Source organism: Halictus rubicundus, unplaced genomic scaffold, assembly GCF_050948215.1.
Source record: "Halictus rubicundus isolate RS-2024b unplaced genomic scaffold, iyHalRubi1_principal scaffold0047, whole genome shotgun sequence".
Classification (NCBI taxonomy): domain Eukaryota; kingdom Metazoa; phylum Arthropoda; class Insecta; order Hymenoptera; family Halictidae; genus Halictus; species Halictus rubicundus.
Window position 1 is genome coordinate 372,356 of NW_027488588.1, and position 8,329 is coordinate 380,684.

Below are 8,329 nucleotides of genomic sequence, written 5' to 3' on the forward strand. Positions count from 1 at the left end.
GATATTTGCAAAAAGCTATCTATTTTGATGAAAAATTCTGCCTATTTCGAATGACCGAATTTGTTCTTTAGGGCGGGGGGGGGGGGGGTTCTTTGGTTAAAATCCACAAGGAGATTTTTATTATCCACCCTATGAAATTATCGAGTCGATGTTCTCCCACTTTGCAATCAAATTCACAGAAGTAATTTATTCATGATCACGATAAGTTGTTTCTATATATGTATCCATTGAGTTCATAAACGTTGAATGGTCTTCACAAGTGCAAGTATTTCAGGTAGAGACAATTTTGTAATTGCACCGCAAACGATCCCTTCATTTATTCTCAGGTTGTCCCTACAATTTATTTTCCTTACAGCGTGTAGTAGCTTGAAAACTTCACCTTCTGCCGTTGGATACATGTTATATATATATATATACAGGGTGTTAAAAAAAAACCATTCAATATTTATATGGTATATAGGATACACAGTGCTGAGTGAAAAAGCTATAGTAAACATAGGTCGAAAGGTCAACCGTTTCTGAGATATAAACATTTTTGTTACATTAGACGAATAGACTTGATTCGTTGGAGGCGTCGTGAAGTGTTATAGTGATATATACAATTTAGAAGTGTGCGAGAATGTTTTGTTCGACATCGTATCATATTCTCGAACAAAGATTGTGAGTGACTGCCGGTGTGCAATAATTCGCAAGAGTCGTGCACTGAATCGTTCGGACGTGTCGGAAATCCATGGGGTCGAGACGAATCAGTGAAGAATTTTGCTCTTCAGTGATTGATCTCGATCCTATGGATCTCCGACCCGTCCCAACGATTGGGTAACCGATTCTTTCGAATTATTGCACACCTGCAATGACTTACAATCTTTGTTCGAGAATCCGATACGATCCCGAAAAATCCGTTCTTGCACACTTCCAAATTCCAAACAACACTATAATACGCGTCAATTTGAATCAGACATTTTCGAGACGGCGCATGAAGTAATTCTTTTTTCTTTTCCAGAATTATGGAACCAAACACCATCAAATTTGAAAAAATGTCCTTAGAACAGGGGCCATCCGCCCCAACGCCACGGGCCTCGCGGATAGCGTGGCCCATTGCGGTAAAATTGTTGCCGCCCAACTTTCCGCCCTCCCGCATCCCGAGGCCATTTGAACGTGGGCCCCCGCCCACCTCCACGGCTAGGCTAAATTATGATTCTTATGTAAGTAAATATAGAATAAATGAAGAAATAATAAAATAATAAATAAATGGTAAATAATTAAAAAATTATAAAACATAATATTATGTTTCAGAATAAATTGGCCAAGCTGATAAAGCGGGCGGAGTACCGCCAGCGGATGCGGGGCTAAAAAAAGAGAGGCTGCTTTCATCACACACAGACGATAAAATAAACTAAAATAAATAATAATAACTATAAATTAAAATAATAATAAATATAATTCTTATTATATAATTTAAATACAAAGTAATTATAAATTATTTTTATAATGTTGTTAGGCTTCTTTTATTCACTTTTCACGCTGTATTTTTGGAATTCACTTTTATTACTTTTTTACACGCGGTTTGCAATCGTCTCACACGCTGGTTCGTTTGCTTCTGGTGAAAACTACACGCACGCGTCTCTACGTTCTATCTTTTCTTTCGCTCCTTCACACGTATTTACTCATTCTTTCTCTCTCTTCCTTCGCGCTCATTTGTTCATACTCGCTCTCTTTCTTCACGCTCATTTGTTCATCCTCGCTCTCTTTCTTCATGCTCACTTCACGCGTACTGACACATTCTTTCTCTTTCTCTCTTCACGCTCACTTCACGCCGCTACAATGTTATTTCCAAGAGGCCGCGGGGAGGTGGCCGCGGCATCAATATTAATCATAATTATTATTATAGATGATTTCTTTTCTTTTCGTTTGTTTGTTTGTTTATTTCGATGTTTTAGTTTGTTTTGTTTGTTTGTTTCTGTTTAAATTTAATTTTACTTTGAATATTCCCCTAACATAAATTATATAATAAATATTCTGTAAGGAAATAAAAATAAATATATATAAAATATAAGTTTGTTTGTTTGTTTATTTTCATGTTTTAGTTTGTCCGTTGTTTCTTTGTTTCTTTTTGTTTGTTCGTTTTTGTTTAACATGAACGTAGGGGACGGAGCCGTTGGCGGAAATCGCCGATTAGGTCAGCGAAAACGCAAAAACGACCAGCGTTTTTGTGGAGCAGGTCGTCCGCGGATGGCCGAAAAACATCAACACAACGACAGGTGAATGCCCGAGCGAGCGCGTGCGAATGAATGTGAGAGAGTAAGGAAGGTGCGACGACCGCGAGCGATGTAGGTGATCCGATTCGGGTGTATGTATTAAGGACCATCGGCCTATATATGCGAGGTAGGTCGCGGTCGCGGAAGTAGAGAGTCAGAGTTTGACAGCGAAAGAGGGAGAGGGAGAGAGAGAGAGAGAGAGAGAGATTTCGGTAGAGGACCGATCTTGTGGAGCAAGTGTAGCCGACTCAATGTTTAAGTTACTAAACGTATCACATACACCGATATATATTGATTTCGACCAGCCTGACACCAAATCCCTACATAAATTATATAATGATTATTCTGTAAATTAATTTTAAAAAAATAAATACCTTTTCTTGAACAAGTGCGGTCTTTTCTACCTTATATGATATTGTCCTTTCGAACGTTCATTGATACTGGAATTCTGTCTGATCCGTAATTAGAATTGCGAGGTGATATATTTTACTGCTTTCCGATGTGAAATTGCTAATATAAAGATACAGTGACAAAACATAATAAAATTTAAAAAAAATGCGTTAGTCGACAGAATTTGAACACTGGTCGTCCGGCTGAAAACTTGGCACGCTGGCAAACCAAATCTTGTTGTACCGTAGAAAAAATACGGCATTACACAGGAAATAATGAAACTCGAAATCTATTCAGTATCTGCCGCTATAATGATATATATTCGTGAACAGGACAATGAGATCTATAAGTGTGCAAAGTTTCAACAGAATCGGTGACTCGAAGGTCGTGGCGTCTTGCGAAACGTGCAAGGGTCAGAAACTTTTTCAAACTGCCGCTTCAATATTGCAATGAGCAGTTTATAAGTGGTCAATTGTCCTTCCTGAAGGTTCAATCTAGGTCTGTTCAGAGGCCAAAATGCGAATTTCTGTCTCATCGTCGAGTAATTTGCAATATTCGACAGCATACATATTGTACATATGTAAACCTCTACTATCGATTTGCATTATCGACCGTATTCTATCGCAACGTACAGTGTTTGAATGGTGCCTTTTTTCTAGACATTTTACGTCTTAAATAAGTAAGTAATCAATTAAAAATGCATACCACCGTGTTTGCGCATGTTTTTGCTACGTCTGTGCAGAGCCTTTTTTTTCGATACGAACACTAAATCTCTCGAAATTAAGAGAATCTCTCTGCGACAGCCATCTTGTGACGTCATACTTGCTTCAGAAAGCGAGTTTTCTGCCGAATATTACAAATTACTCCACGATGAGGTAAAAATTCGCAATTTGGGCTCTGGACAGACGTAGATTGGACTTTTAGGAAACACAACTGACCACTTTTAATCCTAAACCTAAAAGTCATAAAAAACCTATGGCACACCAAAATGACTAACATTCAAACGGAGAAAATATCCGTCTCCGATATAATGTTAACACGGATAAGCGGACAGCGAAACTCGAGAACCGTCGTCGCCGAGGAGTGGATCACACATGTCGGCTATATCTCGGTGTGAGATCAGAAGACCACTACTAATCCAATTACAAAACTTCTTTATTTTTCGTTATTTTTTAATGAAACTTTTACCAACATATTCGTGGCATTCTCTGATTAAGATGAAACCAAATATGATATAATTCCGAAACACTCGGCGAAATGTCAACGGATATGTACATAGTTGACGTACTGACGTTACTGTTGCCATAAACGCCCTTTCTCGCGAGTCCAGTGCGTATTTTCTCTTTGCGCGTGACCTGATGGCTCCCATTAAGGCAAATGTCTGAAAAAATGACCCCGGCAAAGAGCCTTCGCCTGTACTATCCATTTCTCGAGTAGAAAATATCTGTCTTCCGGAATGTTTATGAAATCAAAATTTCTACAGCTTCGAAGAAATCGTTCGAATATAAAATACCAGAGGTGAACAATGTTATCGAAACTTTTAATATTCAACGATTTCTTGTGTTTTTTATCGTAAAAATTCAATTTCCATTCTTCCTCGCATCTACAATTGCGAGCTACGCTCTGTTTCTGACACCTGATTTGATTCACCGTCAAGCATGAATTTGCGAACGTAGCAAGCAATATTAAAACTCAATTCTTCCGCAAATAACCATGGGATTTCGCGAGATTGGAAATAAAATAAAAATCACGTCCGCAACAAATAACGCATTTATTTCATTGCGTTTTGTGTATAATCATGGGACAAACAGTTTCTCTGGAAATAAAGCATCGCCCATGGAAAGGGCAATTTTTTCGCGCAACATAGGTCTTTTACACAAAATCTGTGTTGCGGTGGGCACCACCCACGTGCTCTCAGCAAATACCACCCTTTTCTTCAGTTGCAACAGAAGCATCCCGATGGTAACAATATCTCCACCGGCCTTTTTTTTTTGTTTGTGTCGGTGGGGAAATGCCTTTACGTACAACCTCCGACGTTGAAGTTTGGTGGGTAGTGTGGGATTCAGCCCCCCGCCCCCGATGAAGGTTTGGGGGGAACGGGACTTACTCCCTGGCTCCTACCCACTAAAACCCCACCGCCCAGGGCTACCCTCCGAACCCTCCGCCAAGCCCGATACGCCAGCACCCAGGGTCCTATTGTTCGCATTTACTCCTGGGTGCTGGGAGGCGCATCACATCGGGTCACCTCCAGTCGCAGTGGCCTTATCCTCTTCCACCGGCCTGTGTTGTACGCTTTCAAAGCTCGTGGGAAACTACGTATCGTCCCTTTGACAGAGAAACCAGTTCGAGGGAGGAGAATTTAGAGGGAGAATTGCTTACAGTTTTTGAACTCTTCCAGATTTAATCAGATGATTTAATCACAGATTTAATCTGTGACCAATTGATATGATCATAAAAAACCTGATGACGAAGAGAGAAATAATTAACGCGTTTGCTACTAGCGTTTGTTACTAGCGGTTGTTTTGGCAACAAGCTTCATCATATGATATTCTTCAAAACGTCCTCTTTTAAAATGTGGTATCATATACGATCGGTAAAATATCGAAGGAAATAGAAATAATTACAGTATAACCTCGCCTGTTGCAACCTCATTTATTGCAAGAACTCCTCGTCCGTTTCACGTTCAGTGTCCCCAGATGAGGAGGGAGAGCACGAATTGAGGGGACAAAGTTATACCCTCTGTTTGGAGAAGACTTGTAGGAGAGGAAATTCGAGCGGCAACAAGTATTGATCTGGCGACTATGTCCGTTGTCAGGGACGCCATTACGAGTTGCTGGGTCTTGTTGCGCACCCTCGATTTTGCGATAGAAAGATACATAATTAACGCGTTCGCTACCAGCGTTTGTTTCGGCAATATTTCTTTAAGGTGTAACTTTTTATCAAACGCAACACATCCTCTTACGAAATGTGAACAATATATGATTACAAAAACGCGAAGAGTTTCTCTCTGAATCGTTCTATGCTTCATATGTAATATTGAATGTCGGAAATCGCGATTGCCATACACGCGCGACAATTTCAACGACCGACTCTGTGAATTCATTTGCGGAAAATCAAATAAGAAAAACGAAATGCAGATAAAACAAGATTGTTTGCAGCGTTCGTAACGCGATCGTTATTGCACAGTTCCGATGAAATAGTATTTTGAAGGAGAGTGAGAATCGAACGAGTGAATTGTTTTATTGTTCAAATAAAATACTCTGACTTTTCGCAAACGACGACTTATTGAAATAACAAAAAAAGTCACTAAAATCGAACGCGTAATTCTCCAAGTATGCAAACGATTTGGAATAAATTGAACCATTTACTGAAATAATATTTTCCTCTGTCTTTAGAGCAGAGCCTGTTACGAGGATGCTACCTGATAATTGCGTTTCCACCCCCTACTCGATGATAGTGTTATACCAGTATTACAGCGTCGTGTAATGTCCACAACTGTAACGTCTAAAGACATACAGTCAATTAATAAGACAATTTTTTAATAATTGGACCAAACGACTTTAATCTTTTCGAGATATTAGAAAAATTAGTGTCACAAAGCAACAGAATTTTTTTCAAAAAATTGCAATTGGTCAAAATCGTAGAGAAAAATTTGAGGGTTACTTTTTATTACTTTTTTTTATTCTGGCCTGTCTTGAATATTTAACAACTGCATTTGGTAAATATTTGTCCTGAAGACGGAATTTTTCATTTCTCGCTAGAACATTTCTACAAAGAAAATATCTGGGTTGTATTTCTTGTTACTTGATCGTTTCAAGGTACTTCGCTGTTTTATTTCGAACAACGCCATGTAGGTTATCTATGGGAACGGATGGCTGCCCCTGGCAAAACGCTTTTCCCACCAACGTGGTTGGCTACGCTGGGTCGTACGAGGGAAAAGACGAAGGGGCACCGCAGCCCGGTGAAGATGCGAGCTGCGCGAAAGAGATTTGGTAGGGGAAGCAAGCGGCTCCTACCGTGCCATTCCATGTTTTCACAGCACATTCTTGTGCAGCGTAATTGTTTTATTCTTGCATCATTATTCAAGTACATCAATGTTACTGATACGCATACTGAAAATTTCATCGAAATCGGTAGACGAAGAAAAAAACAGCGTTTTCTACTAAGGATCTCGATAAGAACGATTGAATTTTGTCAGTACTTGTAGATTGTATTTATTCTGTTTTTTTTTATTCTATAATTATTACAGAATATTTTTTGTTTAAGAATCATTATTTTATAAATATCGCAATAATTTCCAAAGTAATTTTAAATTCTGATATTTTGTTAGAATGTCACCTAGTAATCACTTTCATATTTCCTATATGTGTAAACTCCACACAATCCAATTTTGCAAAAACTTTAACAGCTTCTATCTCAATAACTATTCGTTTGCGACATATTGTTCCTTTCAATCTTTTTCTCTTCTCGATAAGCAGAAGGTGTCAATGTAAAAAAGAAACTGTAACAACAAGTTTCTTCGTTATAAACAATTTTACGGCAAGTTTCTCTTACGTCCACCGATCGAGAGATGTAGATTCATCCCTAGGACGGATGACCGTTACTATTTATACACCCTGTACATAATCTGCTTCATACAAAGGTAATAGGGGTATCGTTCGATGCTAGCCGCCATTCTGCTTGGTAACAATAAAGGGAACGAGACAGGGGATTCAGGTAGCTGCATCAGAAAGGGGATTCGCATAGTTACAAGACATTTTTAATTCGGGGGCCGGCAGGCATTTGGCCTTGACTGTCACGCTATGTTACGCTGTGCCTTTTTTTCTAGACATTTTACGTCTTGAATAAGTAAGTAATCAATTAAAAATGCATACCACCGTGTTTGTACATGTCTTTGCTACGTCTGTATAGAGCCTTTTTTTCGATACGAACACTAAATCTCTCGAAATTAAGAGAATCTCTTAGCGGCAGCCATCTTGTGACGTCATACTTGCTTCAGAATTCGAATTTTCTGCCGAATATTACAAATTACTCCACGATGAGGTAGAAATTCGCAATGTGGACTCTATACAGACGTAGATTGGACTTTTAGGAAACACAATTGACCACTTCTAAACTGCTCATTGCAATATTGAAGCGGCAGTTTGTCTAGATTTTGACCCTTGCATACGTATATGGATTTCAAACCATGCCGGCCCCCTTAAGGAGGCCGGCAGGCATTTGGCCTTGACTGTCACGCTATGTTACGCTATGCCTTTTTTCTAGACATTTTGCGTCTTAAATAAGTAAGTAATTAATTAAAAATGCATACCACCGTGTTTGTACATGTCTTTGCTACGTCTGTATAGAGCCTTTTTTTCGATACGAACACTAAATCTCTCGAAAATAAGAGAATCTCTCAGCGGCAGCCATCTTGTGACGTCTCACTTGCTTCAGAATTCGAATTTTCTGCCGAATATTACAAATTACTCCACGATGAGGTAGAAATTCGCAATGTGGACTCTATACAGACGTAGATTGGACTTTTAGGAAACACAATTGACCACTTCTAAACTGCTCATTGCAATATTGAAGCGGCAGTTTGTCTAGATTTTGACCCATGCATACGTATATGGATTTCAAACCCTGCCGGCCCCCTTAAGGGTGCGTGGCCGTTTGAGCTCTCCAATGCTACCGGAGAGTGC

The 8,329-nt window shown here is 39.3% G+C and overlaps 1 long non-coding RNA gene across 1 annotated transcript; it reads left to right on the forward strand.

Annotated features, from left to right (window-relative positions):
• Positions 1 to 946: 946 nt before the first annotated feature.
• On the forward strand, positions 947 to 1,444 carry LOC143363418 (uncharacterized). The gene is made up of 2 exons (XR_013083820.1): positions 947 to 1,202; positions 1,294 to 1,444. It is a non-coding gene; the product is annotated as an uncharacterized LOC143363418 (long non-coding RNA).
• Positions 1,445 to 8,329: the final 6,885 nt, after the last annotated feature.